Source organism: Canis lupus, chromosome 15 (assembly GCF_048164855.1).
Source record: "Canis lupus baileyi chromosome 15, mCanLup2.hap1, whole genome shotgun sequence".
Lineage (NCBI taxonomy): Eukaryota > Metazoa > Chordata > Mammalia > Carnivora > Canidae > Canis > Canis lupus.
This window is the reverse complement of record NC_132852.1, coordinates 14,693,599-14,718,557: the sequence shown is the minus strand read 5'-3', so window position 1 is coordinate 14,718,557 and position 24,959 is coordinate 14,693,599. Positions and strand designations below refer to the sequence as shown.

Sequence of the window (24,959 nt, the reverse complement as noted above, 5' to 3'; positions counted from 1 at the left end):
CCCTCCGTGCCAGCTGCCTGCAGAGCGACGGTCCTGTGCCGGCCCCACTATGCGCTGCGCGCCAGCTGGGGACAGGCGGGGACGGCAGTGGCAGCCCCGGACGAGGTGCCTGCGGGCAGATCCCCGGGCCTGTCTGGGATCCCAGCGGGCATGCCCAGGACGGTTCCAGGGGAGGTACACCTCTGCAGCAAGACTTTCTGGAAGCTGGTCAGGGTGCCCCCAGCAAGGTCGGGAATGGAGCCCGGACGGAAGCTGACTCAGAAGAGACCCGCCCAGGCCGCTGGCCCCAGCCACGCTCGCCTGCCCCTGACCCACAGCGGAGCAGCTGAGCACGGCCTTCCCAGGATCGTGGGATGAACCCAAGCTTCCTATTGAGCTGGCACCACAAGGAGGCTAAAATGCCAAATGTCACTTCAAAAAGAAGGCAGGATGGAAATGAAGAGCTCCATTTGCTCTCTGTTCACACGCTCCCAGACAAACCATTAACATTCCTCAATCCATAATTCCAACCGTACTTTCTGCTGCATAAAACCTCGCTGCTTGGGGATCCCTGGGTGGCTCAGCGGTTCAGCGCCTGCCTTCGGCCCAGGGCGTGATCCGGGAGACCCGGGATCGAGTCCCGCGTCGGGCTCCCTGCAGGGAGCCTGCTTCTCCCTCTGCCTGTGTCTCTGCCTCTCTCTATCATGAATAAATAAATTTAAAAAACACACCAAGCTAATGTTGTTTAAAAAACAAAAACCTTGCTGCTTGCTCACGAGTATTTTGCAACAGGAGAAGTCAACTATGCCCATTTGGCACTTTTTTTCTTAAGCGTAAAGATGCTTACATACACATAAAAAGTGTATTATAAACATATTCATAATAAACTTTACCAGAGACTTTTCCCACACTGCGGTATTTTTCAAAATGTATGCGAAACATACGAACGTTGGTTTTTCTTCAATAATGAGCTTGGCTCTTTCCAAGCTACTCTTGCTATAAGTTACACTTTCCGGCAAGAGAAAGTGAACATGTGGAAATGACATGAACGTTTTCAGGACGCTGGGGTCCATTTAATATACCGAAGCAACAATTTATCAAATAGGACCCAAGAGTCCAGCCGCATGGCCCCTTTCACATATGCTAAACGACTCCCCCAAGACCAGCCTATAGACTAAGAATCTGCATCATTAATTAAAGAACTGGAATGGGCTGTACTAACCTCAGAGCACCCTGCTGTAGGAGAGACTCAAACGTACGCTCTAATTGCAAAGCGAACAGTTGGGATGAGGAGTTTTCAGAATTAAGCACTTAAAACTAATGTGTGTGATTCAACTTGCTTGCTAATCTAGTGTACAACAGGTGTGGGAATTAATTCTATTATTTCCACTCTCCCTCATTTTAACTTGGCCAAATGTTCCATATTGAATTATTCTGTGGGTTTTAGATTAATCACCAAAGCAAAAAAAAGCCAGGTGAAGAGCTTCTTGCTAAACATTAAGGTTTCAGGGCCTGTCGGGAAAGAAAAAAGCTTATCCACAGAACATTTCACATCCAGGAGACTCAACTGAGTCTCGAAGATTTGAGATTTCAATGTTGCCAAACTAGCCAAGAATTGCCAAGTATTCTACTAAATTCGTATGCACATTAAAAAAAAAAAAACCCTCCCTGTTTATAAACAATCTTCCATATGCGTTGGACGGAAAAGCACTAAGTTACAATTCACTGGCTGACTTCTGCAATCTGTCATTAATTGCTATTTTCAAGTTAAAATTATCCCATTAGATTTATTTCCAGTGCTCTATATCAAACCTGCTTATAAGCAAGTTTCTATTTCCCAAATGAGATGTCAAATAATTTACCGAATGGTTCCATTTCCATAGGATTCAACTTTCTAAGTAAACATTTTAGAAAAGCCGGCCACTCCTGTGCACTGCTTATTATTTTAAAACAGACATTCACTTTGTATAAAAAAGAACAAACTCGGGGTGCCTGGGTGGTTCAGTCAGTTAAGCATCTGCCTTCGGCTCAGGTCATGATCTAGGGGTCCTGGGATCGAGCCCCACGTCGGGCTCCCTGCTCAGCGGGGAGCTTGCTTCTCCCTCTGCCCTTCCTTCTCCTGCTCATGCTCCCTCTCTCGAATAAATAAATGAAATCTTAAAAACAAAACAAAAGAACAAACTCATCTCTCCCTTTCCCAAACCCTCCCCACCTCCCATGAATCTAGTTTTTTTCAAGGGCTAGAGTTTGTAAGTTTGGGTCTAAGCTCTCAGAACAAATAGAAATCTTGATTAAAGCACATGCATGTGTACACACACAGTCTAAAGCTTTTGTGTTTTATGTCTGGTCTCTACGTAGGTCACAGCTATAGGGAATCTTGCTGTTGGCTCAAATTATAATGTCAATCAAACATGGGGCAAAAACATTAATCTGAAGATATTTCATGTGGGCTCATCAGAAAGCACCTTCTTCTGGATAATAAATAGCAAAGTCCCAGCTAAGTGATCTATGACAGTGATGAATCAATTCATTCCCAAACACTTAAATGTGTTTCGTGATGACCTTTCCACAAGTTTCTGGAAAGAACGCAAAAACGCATTTACGAGAACCATCTGAAAGTGGAGAGCAATTGACAAATAATTCTACATTTACAGAGAAATCATGGAAGTATGAAGGCCTGCTATAGTAAAACTTTATAGCAACGGTATCTCCCACATGAGACACACAAATAATTCCTCCTCATGTTCCAGATTTTGAACAAATGAACTATTAGTGCCACTGTCACCAGACCAAAAAAAAAAAAAAAGAAGAAGAAGAATGAAAAAAACCAGCCTGTCAGGTTTTATGAAGTATTGTATTTAAAAATTCAGACCAATTTCTGAGTTTCTTCCATCTAGCAACATACCCCAGAGTTCAATATACTTACTCTCCAGTGTGGGTCCTGGTTTCTGGTTTTGCGATGGGTCTGTAAAACGTACAGATGGTAATAATCTGTGGCTTACTTCAAATCCTGACGACTGCTGCTTTATTCTCTTGATTTCCTTTGGTGCCAAAGATGTCGTTCTGTTCCAGAGTTACCGCACGTTAAGTGAAGCTGCTGTCAACATTTTATTACGTTCAGCATTTCAGGTTTCCTGATAGCTAACTCAAACATTAAAGATAGCCATGCTCTGTATATTTTTCAATCTTCTTATTCTCTTTCTCTTTCACCCTCCATGGAAGGGTGCTGGGTCCTCCTTAAGCAGCCCAGAGGTTTAAAGTTGGACATTTCCAGGTCGCATTAAAATAAATATTAATGCAATTCATTTCCACCTTCAGACATGTCTTTCCTTCCCTGGTTGCTCTGGCAGTGTTAATTTTCCCACACTCTCCTGTAATGGTGAAGGGCTTGTCTGGGCAAGTAAGATAACACTTGGGCAGGAGATTAAAAGCCCACACTGAAGTCATTAAGTACCTATGGGGCCGGGCCCTGAATCCACTCAACACAGTCTCCAAACACTGTCACCTTGACTTGAAAAGCAATCGGAAAAGCGTGACAACTAAGACCATCTCATTTGGGCATTTCCAGGCCCTTGAGCCACCTGTATTATATATAACGAAATAGTGCTTCGGCTTAGAGGCCGGAGCAAGGAGAAAATGCCTTACTTTCATTTCATTTCACCTTGACGTTTGTGAACAGTGAACCACCACTGAGGTCTAGGCGGCAAGTCCCATGCAACTGGGAACAGGTCCCAGTGTGTAATCATCCCCCACACTGCCCTCAAAACTGTCCTGCTCTCATCAACACTTGGTTACCTTATCTTTATAGCTTTTGACCTCAATTCTGGAAAGTTCTTTACATTTACCATGTGCGTCTGAAAAATTAGTTGACATCTCTACCTGCAAAAGCACAGGTTTGGGTAACTATTTAGCTATTCCGACTGTTAAGAACTTACAACTGTCTCCCACCTGTTACTTACACTGAGGCACTCTTACATCCCCTCATGAAACCATTTATCTTATTATACAGATTTGAGTATTTTTCTTTTTCCTTGTTACTATAAACCCTTAAAAACCCACCTCTAACTTACACAGAAGAATCCTTCACAGCTTAAAGAAAGGCTCCTTCCCAAGTACAAGGCGTGGCTAGATCATTCAATCTAGAGTAATTTGATGTGGGTGTGACATGAGGCACCATTGTCCTCTCTCCTATTTGGTGCCTGATGAAAGTAGGAATAAAGTAGCAACACAGTCTTCCTTTGACATTTCTTAAAAGAAATATCACTACAGAATCTTGGGGATTATCCATAAGTAACAATTGCTACAAATAAAAATCATAAAGAATAATAAACAAAAATCCTCATCTGGGGGCTGGGAAAGATGATCTTCTCCGAGGCCCTTGAAGAATCTAAATAAACCTTTTAGCATAAGAAAATGCAGCTATTTGGGGAAATTGGGTACAAATGTAAACATTAGGAAAGAAAAACCAATCAGAAATCTCAGGGATCTGGAAAAAGAATTCAGGGGGCAGTAAAATGAACAGGAAACAAACACCTCCATCTGAGGCAAGGGCTTCTCCTTTGTGGCACAGAAACAGAAAGAGCGTGCTGAACTCTTCAGGCCTTCTCCTGCTCCAGTTTTACCTCATCATTATCTTGATGTGGAGGACTCCAGCCTCTATTTTACTCTCTCCCAAGTTCTAGTCCCATATGGCCAATTACGGACATCCCCACCTTGGTGTCCTATGTGTGGCTCAGACTCAACGGGTCTTAGCTTCAACAATTATTGCCCCCTCCACATTCCATATTTTTGATAAGGTCAGCCACCCAGGTTCAAATGCCAGCACCATCTTCCTCTTGCAAGATCCTATAAATTTGACCTCCAAAATATTTCTTATATCTGTCTCCTATGAAGCTACATCCTGTCTTTCATCCCCAGCTGGGACCAGCCGACCCCCATGTATAGTAGGCTGGGCCTTCTCTTCCATTCCCACAACCAGTCCCACCCTGAGACAGGAGACATTTCATTTAACCTGAGCCAGCTCTACCCTGGAGTCCTACAGCAGGGAGCATGGACTGACACGCCCTCTCTAAAGTCCCCCCTAGAGTTCCCCTATCCCAGCCTGCCTCCAACCCTCAAATAACAAGGTTTCGCCTCTAGGCCTTGTTCCCAAACTCCTGTTTTGGTAATTGCCCAGAACATCGGGCTCCTCCTGGGTCTGGGACTCCTGCCAATTTCCCAACTTGGCCCTGAAAAATCTTTCTTCCATCTCCGGTTCAATACTTGGAATCTGCTAGCCCCTGCCACACTGTGTTCTTACCCAGAGTTAACTAGTTGTCTGAGGCCCTAGAGCTTGCCACACCTGTCAGAAACGGCTTGTCAGCCCTCAATGCAGTGGAAACTCCCACCAAGCAAAAACCAGAGCCAGAAACCAGGCGCTCAGCGGAACTGTATTTGCTCCATCTGGGCCTGACATGGGCTTCGGGATCCTGTTCCAGCTCTTGGACAACACCACAGGCTTTGGCTTATTTTGGCTCTGGATTGACACTTCTGGTTTTACCCCTGTTAAATAACTGTCTGGACATTTTGTATTTCCGATCCTCATTCCTAACCTTCCACTTCCCCAATAACTGTGACAACTTGCTCCCATTTGGGCATGGTCTAGGACAAAGCAGCCAGTTGCCACTCTTCCAAACAGCCGCCTCCCACCCTCCTCATCTGCCAACTCTCCTAGTTTCTGCCTACAATCACCTCTGTCCACTGCCTACTGAATGGCTCTCCTCCATCCTTCCTCCTGGCTTATAGGACCTTGATCCATCGATCTTTTGACAGACAGGACTTGCTTGGGCCCTAAGGAAAGGGTCATGGTGAATCTCATTTCTTTTGAGAAAGAGTGACTGACAGGAGAGGCCTATGATCCATTCATGGCTAACTAAATATAAGAAGTCTTCTGAGAAGGACTAATGTCCTGATATTTTTTAAAAAAGCACCAGGAGGGGATCCCTGGGTGGCTCAGCAGTTTGGCGCCTGCCTTTGGCCCAGGGCACAATCCTGGAGTCCCAGGATCGAGTCCCACGTCAGACTCCCAGCATGGAGCCTGCTTCTCTCTCCTCCTGTGTCTCTGCCTCTCTATCATTAAAAAAAATAAATAAATCTTAAAAAAAAAAAAAAAAAAGCCCAGAATGCAATACTCTGGGGATACCATTATAAAAATAAATAAATAAAAATAAATAAATAAATAAATAAATAAATAAAATAAAAAGCACCAGGAAAAGGCCTTGTGCCAATCCTCTACCTTGAACACACAGGAATCATCTAGAGCTACAGCAGCCACCTTGAGATTAAAAGGCAGCAACAGAGGATGCAGGAGACAATATTCTAACAATGCTGGGAGAGAAAGACAGATCATGAGGCCTGCATTCTTTTTTTTTTTTTTTTTTTTTTTTTTAATTTATGATAGTCACACAGAGAGAGAGAGAGAGAGGCAGAGACACAGGAAGAGGGAGAAGCAGGCTCCATGCACCAGGAGCCTGACGTGGGATTCGATCCTGGGTCTCCAGGATCGCGCCCTGGGCCAAAGGCAGGGGCCAAACCACTGCGCCACCCAGGGATCCCCGGGGCCTGCATTCTTGACAGTGTCACTAGGCTACTTCTCTAGCTCTTGCCAGTCCATCCCACGTTTCCTGTTATGTGAGTCAAATAAATTCCTACTTGTCTGAGCTAGCATTAGCTAGCTTTTCTGTCATAGATGACCAAATGCCATTCCCCTAATAGAAGACATACACAAACTGCATAACTTTCCAGGAAAATTGTGCTGGGTTCTGGGGCCCCAGGTTGGAGTGGTCGGTATCCCCTCCCATTTCTGTTAATGGAACTCTTTAAAACCAAAATAGTAGTAAGGCAGCATTTTGTACTTAGCTCATACATATGTTTTCTTTGAGAGGTACACTACTTTTAAGGTATATGAGTGACATCACTGAGAACAGTGGAGTGGGAAATTACATGGGCCAGACCCTCCGCCAACAGCTACTGAACACTGTCAGAATCAACTTCATTCACAATCTGGGAACTAGTTAAATGCTTGCAGCAATCAAGTGAACACACAATCCCAAAAAAGATGGCTAAATATCAGGAGGAGAGATCAGTGGCATTTTAACTTACCCTAACCCCACGTCCCCAGTGTAGCTGAGTGGTGGTCTTAAAGACACAACCCTCTGGCCTGGTATGGGTTCCTGGTGCTGGAAGGAGCCGTATAGACCTCCTTTCCAAATAATTATGGACCAGGTTATTTGTTTGGACCTATCTGGGGGCTCTCTAAAGGACTGGTGCAAAGGGCTTATCTTTATTTCACCTAATTCAGAATTCTCCCTTGGTGAAGAGGCATTTATTAAACATGTTAAAGGCAAATGAATTTTCTGCTGCCACTAGGGGTAAGGGATACAAACACATCAAAAAGCCTGGGGGAAAAAGCTGGGAGTGAGATATTTTGGGAAATAAGGACTTTGAAAAGCTCCCACATGTTGCTGGGAATCTAATAGCTCATATACATGCCCAGGGCATATATTGTTCAGAAAAGACCTGAGAAGACCATGATCATCCCCTTCCACCCGACTTTCAGGCTGCAAGCAAGCAGAAAATGAAGGCTAAGGTAGAGTTGTAAACTGCATGGCTGAGTGCTGAAGGCATGCCTCAACACACACTGCCTACTATGTGGTTTTTTTCTTTATAAAATTTATTTCTTTTTCTCCTTCTCTTTTTCCTCCTACTTATTATTATTATTATTATTACTTTTTGTCTGTTTGAGATGTTTAAGGAAATCTCTGTCAAAATTGCTAGCTGATCACTAAGCTAAGACTTCAGTGACCTTACATGACAAAGAATACAAAATTCGTTCAGAACAGTCACTAAACCACAAAAAGCAAGAACAACCTGTGAAGGAGAAATCTGATTTCCAAAGTAGCAACATTACACTATTCAAAACATCCAGTTTTCAACAAAAAATTATAAGGCATGCAAAGATACAAGAAAGTATGGCCCATATCTAGGGGAAATAAGAAATCCACAGAAGCTGTCTCTGAGGAAGCCCAGATACTGAATTTTCTAGATAGACTTTAAATCAATTATATTAAATATGCTCAAAAATCTAAAGAAACCATATACAAAGAACTAAAGGAAACCAAGAAAAAAGTGTCTCACCAAATAGAAAATATTGATAAACAACAGATACTATAATATATATACATGAGAGAGAGAGAGAAATTCCAGAGTTGAGAAGTATAGTAATTGGAATGGAGGAGTTCGACAGCAGGTGTGAGCAAACAGAGGAAATAACTAGTAAACTTGAAGATAAATGAATGGAAATTACCCAAATGAATGGAAATCACCCAATCTTAGGAGCAGGATAAAAGAAAAAGAATGCATTAAAACGAACAGAGCCTAAGAAATCCAAGGGACACCACAAGCATGCATGGATAATAGGAGACCCAGAAGGAAAGGAGAAAAAGAGGTAGAAAGAAAATAATGACCATAACATTTATTTACATATTCAAGAAGCTCCACGTGGACTCCAAGTGTGATAAACTCAGAGAGGTCTACATTGAGACACACTGTAATCAAAGTATTGAAAAACAGAATCTCAAAAGTAGAAAGAGAGAAAGACCTGTCACATACAAAGGATCCACTATAAGATTAACAGCTGATTTCTTGTTAAAAACCACGGAAACCAGAAGTCAATAGAATGACATCTAGGTGCTAAAGGAAAAGATATTATCAACTAAGAATTCTGTATTCAGCAAAACTATCCTTCAAAAATGACAAAGAAATGAACATTCCAAGATAAACAAAAACTGGGAGAGTCTGTCACTAGTAAGCTACCCTACAAGAAATGCTCCAGAGTCCCTTGTGTACAAATCAAAGGAGACTAACAATAACCTGATCTCCATGAAGAAATAAAAACACTGGCAAAGGTAACTACATAGGTGAACATAAAAGTCAGTATTAATGTATATGTACTTATTTCCTTTTCTTCTGTGACCTAAAAGACAACTATATAAAATAATTATAATCTATGTTGAGGATCACTCGTGGTAGAAAGATGTAATTTGTGACAATAAAGCACATGTGCACAAGAGAACAATAAATCCACATTAGGGTAAGAAGTTGGGTCCCTAAAGCAATGAATGACAACAATCCACAAAAGAAGACATCCTTTCCTTTTGCCACATCCTCTCTGCTTCACTTGTTGGTATTTACAGGCATTTGAGTTTGCAACTCTTTTGTTTAAAACTCCTCCTAGATCAATCCCACTTCTGCTTGGAGACCCCAAATGGTTCTTCATTTCTTGAAAATAAAATTCTTTTTTTTTTTAAGATTTTTATTTATTTATTCATGAGAGACACAGAGAGAGAGAGAGAGAGAGAGAGAGGCAGAGACACAGGCAGAGGGAGAAGCAGGCTCCATGCAGGGAGCCCAACGTGGGACTCGATCCTGGGTCTCCAGGATCAGGCCCTGGGCCGAAGGCGGCGCCAAACCACTGAGCCACCCGGGCTGCCCCTTGAAAATAAAATTCAAACCTCTTAATCTACATCAATGACTTGGAATATGTGTCTCTTTTGCATCTTTTCGACTTCATCTCTAAAAACTCTGTGTGCCACATTTTATAAGATAAACAGAACTGCTGACTACTCCTATTTCCAATCTTCCCATGCTCATTTCCTACCTGGCTTAAATTTTACTGAAGCTTTTCCAGGACTGGATGGAAAGACCTACCCCAACTCTGGAAGTGTAAAGTCCATCTAACCTAATTGCAGTGGCATTCCTTTGTCCATCCCCTGCCCAGAAGCCATCTCTCCCTCTTCTGGACTCCTGCACCACTTCAGCTGTATTTCTCTAATTGTATATATTATTTTCTATTTTTTATTTAGCTATAGTGGACATTTCTTATTGTTCCTTTTTGATTTCCAGAGTCATCTCTGTAGCTTACCAAGGACACCTGATTGGTAATCTAAGGAACTGCATTATAGACAGCCTTGGGTAGACTATTTTGTTTTCTGTTTCTGTTTCATCTTTAAAATTAGTGAAACCACATCTGCTTTACGAGATTCTTGTGAGGATTTAATGATGTTATTTGTAATCTGTAAAGTTCATTTTACATATGAACTCTATCTATGAAGTTAACATTTTTGCCTAGGGTCAAAGTCCACATTTCAGTCACTTTTATGTCTAATAAAATACTCAACACATAGTAGGTGAGGTGCCCAATAAATTTTTGTGGAATGAGCAAGCATGCTAATCTGCGGTAAGATGAAGCTGAATAATTTAAAAATTTTTTTTAATTTAAAGATAATTTAAAGGCATTTTTATTCATGATTTTACCATATTATCCATAATCTCTACCAGAGGAAATCAGTACAAGGATTTTTTTTTTTAATAGGTGCAGTTAAATGCCTTACCTTGACTTTAAACACAAGCAACGACTTATTTTACTACTAACATGACTTTTTTTGGTATCCCTCAAGGTAAAAATTTTCTGAACCCAGGGCTATTTTTCACAATTCAATAATCAAGTTGTCAAATGAAAGTGAGAGAAGAAAAACTGACTACATTAGGTATAGTGAAGGTATAACCAGTTTTATTTAAAAAAAAAAAAAAGACTTCAAATACAAGAAGATTAAGTGAGTAAAACTGCTGCTTTTATAGTAAAATAAAGCAATTGTTCGCCTTGGTTTCACTCACCTACAAATGTCAGGCAGCCTAAAGAGAGAAATGAGTTCACGGGTTTGTTTTTCTAAGAAATCCACTGTTGCTTTCCTGCAGACATTTTTCAGCACCAAAATATTCAACTGGACCATGGGAACTCCCTGGGGCAGGTTAAGAGTGGAAGAAGAAAAAAAAACAATGACTGCCATCTTAGTAACTACTCATGATGATGTGTCTATTTTTCAGAGACTGATACCTCAGAATACTCAACTAATATAAATTTACCAAATGCATATGGGTTTTGTTTTTATACTAAAAAATCTATTCGACTTTTAGAATAGAAACTGCAACTGGGTACAGATGAAATTAAAGAATTAAACAATTTCATCTCAAAATTTTACCTATACTATGTAAAATTATTATAATAGGATTTTATAGATCTATCTACATATGTATATATAGCTATATACTGGCATGTATCAACATATATTTTTATTTAAAGATTTTATTTATTTATTTCAGAGAGAGAGAGCACAAGCATGAGCAGACAGACAGGCAGACTCCCCACCGAGTAGGGAGGAAACACAGGGCCTGACTCCAGGCCCCCAAGAACATGACCTGAGCCAAAGTCACTCAACCAACTGAGCCACTCAGGTGCCCCTCAATATATATTTATTTTATATCTATAATATATATCATATATTTTATAACCTGGAAACATATATAAATATATATTAATATATGTTGATATATACTGAGAAAAGCAAATGTACATAACTGTGAGTCAACTATAATCACAATTATTAGAAATATATATTTCTATATATTATATATATTATATATAATATAATCACAATTATTAGAAAATACACTGGTGTATGAAGAATATGAAAAAGATGGGTTATGGAATCATGGATGGATATGAAAATTCAGACAAGAAAATCTAGGATTTTTTTGTTTGGGACTTTTTTGTTTGTTTGTTTGTTTGTTTTGTTTTGTTTTGTTTTGTTTGCTAAAACAAAACACTTTGAAGCCCTCAAGCTAATACATTCAGTGCTCTCCAATTTTGAATACAAAAAATAATAGGAATATATTTGTAGGGGCCCTTTAGGAAAATTACTTTTCTTCTACTAATGCTATACATAGTTCTTAGTTTACGTGCATTGTTATTCTCTAAATTGTGTCTAAAATTTAAATTTAAGAAGTGTTAAAACAACTGACAAATTATGGTCCGTATTTTTTAATGTGGAACAGAAAAATTCCTTAGCACCAAGTTTGGAAACAACCAAGAATTCTTGGGTTTGAAGTAAAACTCCAAATAAAACATTGGGCAATCAATCTTTTTCATTTTAATATTGGTGCTCTTCTATTTAAGGAAAGGGTTATAAGTTTCATTTGCATTTTTTAATAACCCTCTCTAAGAAGCAATTGCTTTTTTATAAATAAGAGAGAAACATGTGTGCTGATTATTTTAACATGTTTACTTTATTTGGTTTCCAGGTAGACAATTCTCACTAAATGTCTTTCCTCTTGTTTGCTTATGTGCTTCTGCTCCCTCACTATTCTCAGAAAGTCAGGGAAGTGAGAGTGTTTTAGCCCCTGGACCACATTAATTCCTTACAATGTTTCTTTGTGTCACTTAATATTTAGTGCTTTAAGATACATCTGTAACAACTAAACATAAAAGAAATGGCTAATGTTTTCACATACATTTTTCAGATACTTTTTTTTTTCTTTTTACTGTGAAAATCAGTCAAGACCTTCCTGGTCTATGGCTGACACACCTCTACATCACTGATATTTACATACTTTGGCCATGTATATACTTGGCTATGGCTATTGGCTGTCAAATTCTATTTATTTTCCACATGAAATGAGGTATTTAAAAATATCTGTTAGTAATTCTGAAAGAATTCTGGAATATTAAGACGGAGAGAGAAAGTTCTACAATACTACTAAATAGTGGATATCAAGAAGTTATTAACATGTTGAATTGGAATTCACCTTTATATCTACTTTTTCCTTAAAATCTTCACCTTCCCTAAATTTTACATACTTGAAAATCCCCTGAGACTTCAGCCAAATGAATTACTTATGCTTTGCTTTCTTAAGCAATTATTTCACCCTGTTGATGAGACTGTAGAAAAACATTAGAATTATTACACGATAATCCAAGTTCCAGGAAAGCAAGAACTTTGGCAATTCTGTTCATGGCTCTGTCTTGACCTCACAGTACAGTGCCTGATATACAGCTGTCTGTCACATATGTATTGAACTTATAGAACTAAATCACCAAAAGTTTGAATTTAGTGGTCAAAGAATTACAAATAGAAATTTTATCAATTTTGCTGTTGACAACAACAAAAGGTTTTTTCATGATTACTTTCTAAAGTCGAATCTCCTAAATTCTGAGTCTCTTATAGAACCAGATAGAGCATCGTTTTACTGTGGGCTAGCTCGCCTTGCTGACATACAGGGGTTGCTGCAAAGCAGAACTCAGGTAGTGGGATCCATCTTGTAAACTGTCATTTAACTACACTTAATGACAACCTATTCACCTGTAGGGGTGCCCGCCAGTCCAGCAGGTAAACGATAGCTTACTTTGCCTTGGTAGAAGCAGACTCTGTGCATTTAAGCCTCTTCACAGCCTTTCTATTTATAATTAGGAGTACTCACACCACTATGAGGTTAGATTCTATAAATATAAATGCACCTCCCATGCCTTTCTTTTTAGTCTCTGCACTCATTATTTGCAACTCCCATTTTAGAGTCCTGAGACATTTGCTCGGTCCCGAAAGTCTTCCAACCGCTCAAGGAAATGGTATCAACTGGTGTTGTTGCCCCTGACCCCAGCTGCCCACAGATAGAACTCACTCACCTTCCTTCCCCCGACATTATTCTCCAGGGTTATCTGGCTATCTAAAGAAAACTATCCCATGTCTCTCTGTCTGGTGTAAAATTTAAACAAAATGCATGAGGAAATCTAATGTAATGTAGGGTGGACAACTCTCTTCGCTGTCCTCTTTCACACCTGTCACTAGTGGGCTCCTCGGTCCTCACTTTCCCCCTGCCCCGCACCCTCCCGAGGGACCCACCTGGCAAGGGGCCACCTCCATGACACCCATTCAGACTTCAGGCACCTTTACCTCCCACGTCTCTCCCAGGCTGGGAGGCCACCCTCCCCTCCTCCAGCTGCCCTGACCATCCCACCCCTGGGTGGTATACTATTCATCTGCAAACCCAGGGTCTTCCCTACATGCTCCAGGAACAGGAATCCAGCCCCAGTGCCCCCCGCCCCAGCTTTGAACTCCCATAGCACTTACCCCTACGTGGGGAGGGCCTCCCTACTCTAGCTCCAACCCAAACATCCCATCCCTCTGCTTGTTTGCTCTATATGTCAGGCTCCAGGTAGGTGTTAATTTGAAGATGGGATTGTCATTAAAAAAAAATAAATACAAGTGTAAAAGCCAGAAACCACTGGTCTACAGTGCTAATTGTGGTAAACAACCAGGTACTGGGTTATTTCATGTTGAGTCCTGTCTTGCAAACCAAATAAGGAGGCTCCTGAAGGACAAGGATGTGCCTTACTTTTTGTAGGTATCCCTTGAACATAGCATAATGCTGTGTACATGATAAGTGTTCTAGAAAACAGAGCTGAGTAAATGAATTAAACTGTTAGAATATATAATGCAGACACCTCCCTCTACAAATGAACTATAGAGGGTGCCTGGAATTTCTGTATCTCAGCATGACTGGCTGTTCCATTGTACATATGTATGTATGTGTATGTGTGTATACATATGTATGTATATGTATGTTATTATATGTGTATTTATATATATATAAATCATTGAGCTGTACACTTAAAGCTAGTGCACTTTACATGTTTCACCTGTATTATGTTAGCCTTCAATTTTTAAGTAAACAAACATGACTTTAAAGTAAGAAAAAAAAACCATAGTTACTCCACTGGCATCAATCGAATCCATACTGTATCCTGGGCAAGGCACTATGCCCCACATTCATTTCCCAGGCACTTTTGTAACAACATATAAGCCACTGAATATACATGTCTGAGATTGATATGGTCCTTCTCCTCACAGAGTTTACAGTCACATGAGGAGGATAAACTATTAAACACACAATCGTAGTCAGGAATGATGAACAGGGCAGAGACAGAAGCGATGGGAACATCTCATTTTGTAACTGGGAGATATTCAAAAGCCAGTTTCACAATGTAAATGGAGAAGCCCAGATCTGGATCCAGGCAGTCACGTACTTCTGTGGCAGGTTTCTTGCTCCCTTGATGACTTCACAGGTCCCTGCACAAATCTAGCACCTTCCCAGAAGGCAGGAAGGGACGGATCCAGACCTGGATGCCCAGGGTCCCTTGATCTCTCACTCCTGACTCACAGGCTAGTTCTGGGGTCTTTTGGACTTCTTTGTCCTCCAGGGCCACTTATCCTGGCACCACATGGAGGAGATGATGGGAAGGAAGGAGAAACTGACCTGCCTTTTGCTGAATACCTACTCTGTGCCAGTTATTGCACTGAAAAAGGTGGATGCTATTCTCATTAATCCTCAGACTTTTGTCAGAATCTGTCATCCTTGCAGGCACAAGGAAAATGAAGATTACAGAGGATAAGTGGCAGTGAAGGAGAGGACTGAAATTGAAATCCAGGTCTGGGAACCAGGACTGGGGGTTGCCTCAAGAGTTCTACTCAGAAAGTTTAAGCAACTTTTGGGGACCATGTCAACCCTTTTTTATGAGCCTGGGAGAATGAGGAGGCTGCTCTAAGATCAGCCTTCCAGCTCATGAGAACCAAAGAGACCATCATTTTCCCTGTGTCTTTCCCCATTAACAGAGTCCAGGCTCCAGGCACCAATATTCCAAGCTTTGATGAGATCAACACACTTGACCTGAAGGATGTGGCTCAACAAAAGCAATTCCCAAACTCCAAACACTGTAAGAAGCTGCAGTCTAGAAAAATAATGTGATGTCATAAATGTGAAGAATTCTTTTTTTTTTTAATGTGAAGAATTCTTGAGAATTCTTGAGATTCGAGCCTCAAAAGAGAACTAAATACTTATCCTGAAGATTTGCTAGGATCAGAAAATGACTTATATCTTGCTTTTTAAAAAATTGTTTTCTATCAGCCATCTTTCTTTACTCTCCTACACAAGTCTATGCCTCGAACAGCATCTCAAGAAAGCAAAATTTCAATTTTAAAATGCTTTATACAAACTGGACAATGCCCTAAAAAATTAGTTTTAATTTCCTAACCAATATAAGCTTGTCCCTAACGTCCTACAGAATTCAACATTAAATGACTGGTACAGAACAGTGGCACTTCCCTAGAAGAAGGAAAAAGAATTTACCCCCTAAAATTTCCCCAACAGTTAAACTGAGACACAAAATAGCAAGATCAAATATGACGCTGGTAGGACATGGGAAGCTGAAACAGGAAACTCTGTTATCCAGCCTCAAAGATAAGGTTTTGACAAGTGCTTTTCAACTACCCGGGAGGGTGTAGGAAGTAGCGAGATGTGACAATTACACAGGACTTGAGTATCAGGCCGAGGCTCAATCTCAGCTCTGTCACTGACTTGTGATGTGATCTAGGGCAAGTCTGCCCAACTCCTCATGCTTCTGGTCTTGATCACCAGGGGGATGGGAGCAACAGCATAGCGTAACAACACTGGCCAACATTGAACAGCAAATAACATAGCAATTATCACACACATGCACACACACACACACACACACACACACACACACAATATGACCACCAAACATCATTACACATCAGGGAAATACAACTGTGCTTGCAGTGGTTGGATAGGATGAATAGGTGACAAGTCATAAGATGCAAATTTCTGCATGGGTATTTACTGATAGAAATAAACTTCAACCCGCATACATTATTTGAACTATTCCCCTTGCTTCTGTGTTTTCTCCTTTTCCACCCCTCTTCCTGTCTTTAAAACCTGCTGCTCAGCTCAGAGAGAAGGAAGCTGGGATTTGACTTTTTGGTGACAATGACAATGATTTTGACTTTTAGGTAACAAGAGCAAATATAGGAACTCACTAACTCTCTCAGAGTATTAGTTTCCCTTTTGTTCTTCTATAAAAATGGAAACAAAGAAATTAGAGAGTGCTATGGACTGAATGTTTGTGTCTCCCCTCTCCTAAAAAATTCCTACGTTGAAGACCTAACTCCCAATGCAATGGTATTTGGAGGTGGAGGCGTTAGGAGGTGATTAGGTTTAGATGGGGATATGAGGGCGGGGCCCCCATGAGGGGACTAGAGTCCTTCTAACAATAGGAAGAGGGTCTAGTGCACTCTCTCTGCCCTCCATAGGAAGACACAGCAAGATGACAGATGTCCACAAGCCAGGAAAAGAGCCCTCACCCACAACCAACTTTACCAGCAGCTTGATCTTGGCTTTCCCAGCCTCTAGAACAGTGGGAAATAAATTACTGTTGTTTAAACCATGCAATCCATGGTATTTGTTATGGCACCCCAAGCAGACAGATACAGACATGATGAAAAAAAAAAAAAAGTAATAAAAATTATTTTTTTAAGTAGCCATTGTTAACTTAAAAGACTCAAAGGGGAGGAGTCCGTCATTTATAGACGGCCAAGGACAAGCCACGTGCTGCTCTTCAGTGAGCACTTACTAAGGGCACTACAAATAACCTCTCATTTAATCCTCACAGTTGTTCTATGAAACAGTATTCTTGTCCCCACAGGACAAGTGAAGGAACTGAGAAAATGCTGGGTCCAGTAGAGAGAGAGATCAGGGTCTTGCCAGAGCTAAGGAGCAGAGATTTGGGCCCACCTCTGCCTGGGGTGGGGGGTATGTCTACCCTATGCCATCAGCTTTGAAAAACTCACAAAACACAGGAGGCAGGTACCTGCCCTGCTACCACTACATAGGCAAGCCATGGAGACTCAAAGAGGAGACTCCCATGAAAACTGAGCCTGCATCCTGACCGCCTTCCTCTCCACCCCATACCCGCCCTCTGGTTCCTTCCTCCTGTCAATGGTATCCAGCTCCTCTGCACCTCCACAGCCAACACCTCGCTTAGAACTGCCACCACCTCTTGGTGGACACTGCAACTGCTGCCTCGCTGGGGTCTCTCAGTCTGCAAAGCTGTGGAAAGAAGATTCGAATTCGTTCCAATGCAAGACACAAGGCCATGTTCATCAACCTGGCATCCTCATGATCCTTTATGAGTCATCACAATGATTTCACCGGTTGGTATGGGTAAGGAGGGAAAAAAAAAGCAAGAAGAAAACAGAATATCAAATATCAGAGTGTACTGCATGTACTAAGAGCATTATTCTTGTTTTCAGCTCTATGGGTCCTAGTGCACATGTGCAGTCGTGTCACAGAGCATGTCTGCGCATGTGAGCAGATCCACAGTGCACGCTGTTTTTCTTTCTCTTCTTGCATTCTTCCGACTCTTCCACGCTCAGGTTGTGACAGGAACAGGTGCAGCCCAAGTGAGAAACTTAAGACATCAAGTACATTTCTCTAGCCTGAGTCTTAAATCTCTTCCTGAGAAAATGTCGACTGAGAAGGAAACGGAAGACACGGGGAAGAAAGCAAATATTAAATAGAAAATAATAGCGTTTTAATTTTATACACAGCAGCTTAGCCATTTTGTGACCTATGTCAATGGCCTACCAGCCTGGTCTATATTTAACTGCCTCTTCGCCATGTACTCAAGGGAACGTTTGTATCAGGAATCAGCAGCCTCTGAGACACAAAGCAGACATCTACAGTAGTCTCAGAAAAGGGGAAAGAGGTTGTCAGAAAAGCTGAAATAAACTACAAACACCTTTATCTGAACTTCAGCTAAACACATTTAACTTCCTCTTTTTTCTTTCCTTCCAAAATACCTATAGAATGACGAAAGTAGGAGCTAGCAAACTCTGGCCCACCCACCAAAGCCAGCTCCATGGCCCGTCACCCAAGACTTGCTTGTCCATTTTCAAATGGTTGAAAAAAAAAATAGAAACCATAATATTTCATCACATGTGACAATCATTTGAAATTCAAATTTTAGTGTCCATGAATAGAGCTTTCCCACCCAGCCACGCTCAGTTTCCATAGGTCTGGGACGGCTGTGGCGCTACAGTGGCAGGGCTATGCAGCTATGACACAGACCATATGGCCCACAGACCTGAAAATATTTACAATCTTGCCTTTTACAGAAAAAGTGTGCCAATCCCTTAACTAAGGTTCGTTCCCATGAAGGCAGAGAAATGCTTCTGTACACATAGAGGACACAGCAAGTACAAAGAGTGAGAGGAAAATACGCGGCACTTACCCGCAAAAAAGCAACTTAATCTCCTATTTCAGTGTTTTTCACACTGAGTTCTGAGGAGTCCTCTAGGTCAGGGTGATGTCCCTTTGAGAGATATGAGGATAAGCTTCTGAGACTCTTATCCCTCCTCCCAAAAAGGGTGTTTTGCTTTCATCCTTATAGACTGGGATACCATGTGTAATTTTATTTGAAAAAGGGTTTTCTTGGGGTGCCTGGATGGCTCAGTCAGTTAAGTGTGTTGGCCTTTGGCTCAGATCATGATCTCAGGGTCCTGGGATTGAGCCCTACGTTGGACTTCCTGCTTAGTGGGGAGTCTGCTTCTCCCTCTCCCTCTGTTCTCTCTCTCTCTCTCTCTCAAAAATAAATAAATAAAATCTTAAAAAAGAAAAAGGGTTTTCTTGAAAAAAATAAAAGAGTTTGGAACTCACTGTGACCTATTTTATCTCTGAGAAGTGACTGCAAACTCAAGCCAGTTTCAAAGGCCATGAATGGAAAAACCACCATGCATCTAAAACCCCATAAACCAGGCCAGCCGGCCAAGCAGCCCTCTCCGCTGAGCACGCATGTCCTGTACCACAGTGCAGGCCGCCAACTTGGTATGATATAAGAAGCCCTGGATTTTTGCCCTAACACACTTTCTTCCACCTCAGCTTAACCCCATGCACACATAGCCCTGTGGTACACTTTATTAAAATACATAAAATTGCAAAGCAATTGGGTTCACAGGTCCATATTTTTGCCACACACCCATTTTCCCGGCGGTAGCCAAGTCAAAAATTTTAAAGCAACTACCAACAGGGTTGCACAGTACCTATAATTTATTTTTATAAGTAATGAATCATTAATAGGTGCTTCAGGAGATAATTAAAGGTAAATTGATAGCGGTTAGCTGGAAGACCTGGAGTTGTCGTGTTTGCTTTTTCAGTAAACCAACAGTCTTCTCTACGCCATTCAAAGCATCTGAAAAATTAGTGCAGTCATGTAGTTTGGAGCCAGTAGGTTGACACGGGCTAGGCTCCATCTAAAAAGGCAGTTCCAATACATTCTCACAAAGACTGAGTCCTGCAGAACGCCTAGGCCGCCAATTCTAGGCCGGCTTCTTAAACACTCCAGTCATTGCAGGCACTAAGAATGACGAGGGAAACGGGGAATTACCTATGTGTTATATTTTAATGACTATATGTTGTAATGAGCATGAAAAGATCAAGTGACTTCATTACCCATATAGTTGGGTTTTTTGTTTTTTGGGTTTTTTTACAGGGATTATATGAGGAAATTAATTACATAAGCCACACACTGGCAAGAACAGAGCACTTGCTGAAAGCACTGCCACCATCCATAATCCCACAGCTACATTTTTTTCCATATGGAGGACTCTCTGAAATCATATGCCTTCGTGGGAAAATAGCTGGTCCGATAGCAGTGCTTATCTTGCCCATGATTTTTCAAAATCGTGCTTATAATGCAAGACCAACTCTGTATTTGTTTCCACTGTTCATCCACTAAGAACTGCTTAAAACAGGGCTGTTCTCCATCTTCATCTGGGATATATTTCGGAATGCCTTAACGAGTTGTTTATTTTTCCTGCTCCTGTTTTCTAAACTTTCTTACCTGTTCTAGAAAGTTGTTGTACACTTCGCACCATATGTATTGTCAAGTCATTACGCTGTGCTCCTTCAACTTGTGCGGGGCTGTGTGTCAATTTTAAGTAAATAAATGAATAAAACTTTGTTCCAATTGTTCCAAAATAGTGAGAGAGGCAGCTTCCAAGTGAACGTCACTTTAAAATAAAAAACAGGTGGGGCAGTTACAGAGGCTGGAGAGGGACCAGTGAGGTCCAGAGGGTTCTGATTATTAGTGATGTTGCATTAAAAACTCTCTGCCACAGATCTGCAGTATGCAATGTCTCTAAGAACATACTGTGATCACATTCCTAAGCATTTCTGTAGCTAGAGGACCAAATCTCAGGGACTGGAAGCGGGATTTTGGCAAGATTGAAATACGCAGATTAGACAAGCCCCACAGTATTAGAATTTCCACTGAAACTGCTGTGTTCTAATCATGTTTTAAAATTTTAAGTTTTGTTGAAGTCATCTCTACACTCAACATGGGGCTCGAACTCACAAACCTAAGACCAAGAGTCGCACACGCTCTTCCAACTGAGCCATCCAGGCACTTTTAAAGGACTTCTAAAAAAAATAAGACTAAAAATAAAATAATAATAATAAAATAAATAAATAAATAAAATAAAGGACTTCCAAGAAGCCAGGTGAAAACTATGGCAATTTTATACAGTCAAAATACATCAAATAAGGTCCCTCTTCCTCCTGCACCTGCCACATACACACTCCCACATAAAGCCTCACTGCAGGGCCTTTGCAGAGTCAGACTGACTGCTTTTCTTCGCTTGCCCCCTGGTGGGGAAACCAAACCTAAGCCAGCCAGCTGAAGGAGAAACAAAAATACCCAAGAAAATTCATCCTTCAGACAACAGAGTCGGCTGTAAAAAAAAACAAGGACAAAGCACAGGTATTTGGGAATAAGACAAAGTTTTCCAAATAGGATAGGAAGCATTATTTTAAGTCACCCATCCATTCTAAAAAATTTTTTCACCTTTTATACACATTGCCTACTTCTAACAACAAAGGTATTAGAACATTCTAATCCAGGTACAAAAGACTTGATTTCAAAAAGTAAAATTATTTTTTTGGCATCCTCCTTTCCCCTAAACAGCCCCCACCCCTAAGACACATACACACACACACACACACCAGGAAAAAGAGGAATCTTTGTGTGCTGAGTCTTTCTGTGCCACAAGCTTCCTCAGTTCCTTGAAAGTATTGTTTTTAAAAAAGAAAAACAAGCAAAATCCTTAGAGTGTTCACCAAAACTAGCAATGGACCCAATACCAACACAATCTGAGTATCATAAGGTTTATAAAAAGTTATATGGATTCTATACTCATACAATCTGCATAATATATGCGTACCATTTCATCACATGTAACTTACAAGAACCAAAAAACTCATATTTCAAATTATTTCAAATTAATTTTAATTAACATTAATTATCAATTTATATTAATTATTATGCAATTAATATTAATATACATTTTCAGGATGGCATGAAATGTAAAGCCAAAAAGCTACAGTTTTATCTCTTGCCTCCATCATTTATTTTTTAATTTAAAAAAATTTAAATTCAATTTGCCAACATTCAGTACAGTATAACACCCTCGCCTCCATCATTTATTTACTCTGTAACCTTGCGGTGTAAACTTTCAGGCAGTGAAAGTAACCTTCTCAACTGTAGAAGTAGGGACTTGAATAGAGAAATCCCCAGGGTTTCCTCGCAGTGCCTACTTTGGTTGTTGTAAAAAAACAGCAAATGAGCCGTATCTTCTGTTTCCCTTGTTCACAGTGCCCTCCAGTGGCTCCCAGGGAAAAAAATCAAGTAATTAAAAAAAATTTTTTTTGTATATTCATCAAAGAACATCGAATTCAGTGGTAACCAAACTTTTTAGATCAGTGTGATGATGTCCACTTGGTGAGGAGATGGTCAAACACCAGTCTAGATGTCACCATGATGGCATTTTTCTAATGAGATTACGAGCACTCACTAACATCAGGTCTCCTAGATTCCTAGATCCTGCTCCACTGGATACAGCCATGTGTCAGGGGTCACCAATGGCTTGTGAATAGAACAGATGCCTGTCACTTCTGGGTTGAGACAATGAACAGTCCTTGAAAATTTACTAGTTGTTCTCCTTCACCCAAAGCAGAATAGAGCCATATGATTGGGTCATGGCAGTAAGCCACTGAGATGTTAGGATTGTTTGTTACATCATCATAAAATTCAAGCTCAGCTATGCTCTGCTTTAAGACACACATTTCCTGGGGCACCTGGGTGGCTCCATGGTTGAGCATCTGCCTTTGGCTTGGGTCATGATCCTAGGGTCCAGGGATCGAGTCCCGCATCAGGCTCCCTGGAGGAAGCCTGCTTCTCCTTCAGCCTGTGTCTCTGCCTCTTTTTCTGTCTCTCATGGATAAATAAATACAACTTAAAAAAAAAAAAAAGATACACATTTCCTCTCCACACCACTGAGTTGCATCAAACTCTAAAGATCACATGCTTCCTACCTGCCCCAGCCCTATCCTGAGAAGATTCATGGTTCATCCCCTGCCTCAATAACCCTGGACCATAAAGCTGGCATGTTTCTTCCACCACAGACTTAAAGCTCCTGGGGCAGGGCCCTCAGGCCCTAGCACAGTGCCTGACACAAGGCAAGTGCTTACACTGGTTTGGAGAATGAACAAATGAATGAATGTCTCACACTGAAATTCAAAGCAAGCAGCTAATGCTCCAGAGCCTGTGTATTCTCCTTGCCTCACAGTAGTATCCTTTTAAGACAAAGAGAAAGAGGGGTATAGGCACTATCTTCACGATTATTCTGAGAGATGATGGAAGACTGTAAGGAATTCTATAGCCCCCCACCTTCATCCTCTTATGTGACTGCACAGGACCATGTGGCTGCGACCTCACTGAGGCAGAGACAGCAGCTCTATCACTGCGGCAGAGACAGCAACATCACCACTGAGAGACACCAGCTCCACTACTTCTCCTGGCTCTGCTCAGCTAACCCCAGCTTCTCCTGGTCCAGAGGGAACAAACCAACCAACACAGGTATGGGTTGGTCAACTGCTCGCAGGCTTTCACCATGTAAAACTTCAGAGATCTGAATTGGTTCAGATGAACCATCTGAAGCCTTCAGGGACCCTTTAATCCAATACCTGGGGAGTACTCCTACAGCTCGGCTCTCCTGCAAAGCTGTGACAAGGAACTAAAACAAAGGCTAGTGAATGCCTTCCTGCTTAGGCAGAGCTCCTCTCCTGTGAAGCAAATAATGCTCTTGTACCCATTCTACAGATGGGAATGTTGAGACTCAACAAGATCAAATGGCTTCTGTGAGGAGGCTCCCCTGGTTTTAGGTGGAGAAAGCACAGGTATGCCTGGATCCTGTGACATGTTCTTCCTTCTTTTTTTTTTCTTTTTTATTAAAAAAATTTTTAAAGATTTTACTTATTTATTCATGAGACACAGAGAGAGAGAGAGGCAGAGACACAGGCAGAGGGAAAAGCAGACTCCCCGTGGGAAGCCTGATACAGAACTCGATTCCAGGACCCCCGGATCATGACCTAAGACAAAGGCAGACACTCAACCACTGAGCCACCCGGCGCCCCTACTCCCATCCTTCTGACCTGCTTGGGTTAAGCTGTTGTGTGCCTGGTGTGAAAAACAAAAATCCAGCAGAAAATACAAAGGTCCTCTTCTGCCTGTGGCATTTTGCTGAGGTCTGTCTCTGCCCCTGACTTGCTACTTCTCTGTTGTGGCAAACGTGAAACAACGGTTCCTGGTCTACCATCGTCTGTGCTCAGATTTCTTCAGGATATTCTCCACATGACCTGATGTGGAGCCAAAGACCTGATGGTGTTAAAGGGTGGGTGACACAGAAGAGTCTAATGAACACTTGACAAATGATCTTACTCTGGCGAACTTAACTAGGGAAACAACTTTGTTTTTTTTTTTTATTTTTTTTATTTTTATTTTTTTTTAATTTATGATAGGCACACAGTGAGAGAGAGAGAGAGAGGCAGAGACACAGGCAGAGGGAGAAGCAGGCTCCATGCACCGGGAGCCCGACGTGGGATTTGATCCCGGGTCTCCAGGATCACGCCCTGGGCCAAAGGCAAGCGCTAAACCGCTGCGCCACCCAGGGATCCCGGGAAACAACTTTGTAAGAGTGATTCAACAACTCTCTACCGGCTTCATCATCACGAAATACAGTCTGGCACTGTTGGATGATTCTGGACCCGAGTGCTCTGTTAAGAAACCCTAAAGAGAGGCTGCAAAGCACAAAAGCTCCCGTAAAATCAGAAAGAGACTTTGGCCCTTTAGGGACCTGACT

General features: G+C 41.4%; 1 protein-coding gene across 7 annotated transcripts in view; it reads right to left on the bottom strand.

The window, feature by feature from the left end:
- The window catches only part of STOX2 (storkhead box 2), a 264,144-nt gene that overhangs the window by 166,579 nt on the left and 72,606 nt on the right, over nt 1-24,959 (bottom strand). The window contains exon 1 of one of the 7 annotated variants that reach the window (XM_072775927.1): nt 2,906-5,359. The exons of the other annotated variants lie outside the window; for them this stretch is intronic. The gene's annotated coding sequence lies outside the window, so the exon portion shown is untranslated. Of the gene's footprint in view, nt 1-2,905; nt 5,360-24,959 lie in introns of those variants that run through there. 7 annotated transcript variants of the gene reach the window in all.